At 30.6% G+C, this 2222-nt stretch overlaps 1 pseudogene; it reads right to left on the bottom strand.

The window, feature by feature from the left end:
• Positions 1-716: 716 nt before the first annotated feature.
• On the bottom strand, positions 717-2222 carry LOC115242263 (annotated as a pseudogene).

Genomic DNA, 2222 nt, shown 5'->3' on the forward strand with positions numbered 1-2222 from the left:
ATATTTATTGTTTGAATTACAATTGTTCCTACAATTATATAAGATATCCCAGATAGCAAAATGCTAGCAGTATGCCAGCAGTATGCCAGCAAATTCAATCATGACTTCGCAGCAGATCCCGCTCTGCTGCATCCTCATTAAGCTTAATTTTTGGCAGCACGGTTTGCCGATATAATATACAGAGAAACTGGAGCAAAAATCGAGTATTATTTGCTATTACGTCGTGACAACAGATATGTAACAAATATCGAGCGAAGTCTGCCATATCAGATCTGACGGCAGAAATGCAGCAGACATCAAGCATGGCCTGCCGTTACAACGTAACGGCAGAAATGCAGCAAAAGTCGAGCATTGCCTGCTGTCACAATGTGACGACGAAAATACAGTAAAGATAAAACACGCCTGCAAAGCATAATTATTGTGCAATATGTGATCGGCCAAACTTGGCTATCTGGGTATATTTTAGTTTCTACAGTAATAATTATAATGATAGCTGTTTTAATTTGAGGTACAAAATGTTTCTACAATATTATAAAAAAAAATTTTAAGTTTGTGTTAAAAATTTAAAAATGTTTCATTTTATCGTACATTTACAAAAGGCTGAAAAAGAAATAAAAATAATTTAGTAGAGAACATAATAGATAATTTATTATTATATATTATATTTAAGTGTTTCATAATAATATGATTAATACATAACTAAAATTGCATATTAATCTATTAAATCAAGAAAGTATTAATATTAAATAAAAATTGATCATACTTGGCAAAATAATTATGAATCAATTCTGATCGAATTGTTACGTCAACAGCTTCGTTGTTATAAATTCGATGATTAATGTTGCATTCTTCTAACATTTGCTCCCATGGTATAGGTAAATTCAAAAATCTGGATAAATATCTGGTTCTACATCATTGTTCTGCCTGGCAATGTTATGAAGAACTGCTGTTGCAACAATTATAGTCATTACCCTGTGTAAACGATATCTCATTTCAAGAGCTAAGATCGGAAATCTTCTTTTCCAAATGCCAAAAAGACTATTCTATTATATTCCGTGTACGAATATGTGATTCATTATAAAGTTGCTCTGCAGCAGTTTGTGGATTTATTAATAAAGTTAGAAGGTATTGTTTTAAAGGGTATGCAGAATCTCCTAACAGCAAACCATCATATATCCCATTTTCAAAATTTGCTCTTAAACGGCTATTATTAAAAATGGTGCTGTCATGTACAGATCCTTGCCAGCGAGCAACCATATCCGTTATTTCTAAGTTGCTATTACAGATAAAAAAAAATAAATAAAAAGCCTTCAGGCAGATAGATTAAATTAATAATTTTTATAATAACTTACCGAATGATTGAACACGAATGGTAATTATTCAGAATCACGGCTCCACCTGCAAATGGGCTGTAAATTTTTTTACGGACTTTTAATGTTTAGAAAAAAATATAAATAACCATTTTTAGTTGGGCGAGGGCCCCCCAAAAAAGTTATAGACCAAAAAAGGGTAATTATTTCGAAATAATTACCCCGTTTTTTTCCGCTTTTTGGTCTATAACTTTTTTTTAGCCTCTCCCGATTAAAAATTGTTATTTACATTATTCTCTAAGTATAAAAAGTTATCAAAAAAATTTGCAGGTGGAGCCGTGATTTTAAATAATTACCACATGAATATGTGTACAATCTATACAACCAACAATTCTGGGAAAACGTGCAATGTTATAAAATCGCAATTGTTTATTTCTTATTTCTTCTTCTGTACTTAAAAAATGAATATAATAAGGTCGTAGTCTGGCAATAGCTGCACTGACTCTATGTACAATATAATGTGCAGAAGTTGTACAAATTCCAGAAAAGTCTCCAATTGTTATAAGAAACGATCCCGTAGCGTAAATGCGAAGGATCAATAATAATTGTTCCATAGGAGATATAGGTTTGTTTCTTAAAAGAATATGTTTGTATTAAATTTATATTTGTAATAAGAAATATTTGAAAAAAAATTTAGACAACTTACTTATTAATCAAGAATTCTAATTCATCTTTAATATTTTCTAATACTAACAAAACTAATGCTTTATTCAGTCGAAATCGCATTTTAAATTCAACGTCATCCAGTTCCTCAAAATAATTAACACTTTGTTTAAATCTTCTTTCTCTTCTGATTAATAATTCTTCGGTATCTTCGTCATCTGAAGATGATAGTATCAAGTTACGTGCCAT

The sequence above is a fragment of the Formica exsecta genome, unplaced genomic scaffold (assembly GCF_003651465.1).
Source record: "Formica exsecta isolate Colony F162 unplaced genomic scaffold, ASM365146v1 scaffold589, whole genome shotgun sequence".
Classification (NCBI taxonomy): domain Eukaryota; kingdom Metazoa; phylum Arthropoda; class Insecta; order Hymenoptera; family Formicidae; genus Formica; species Formica exsecta.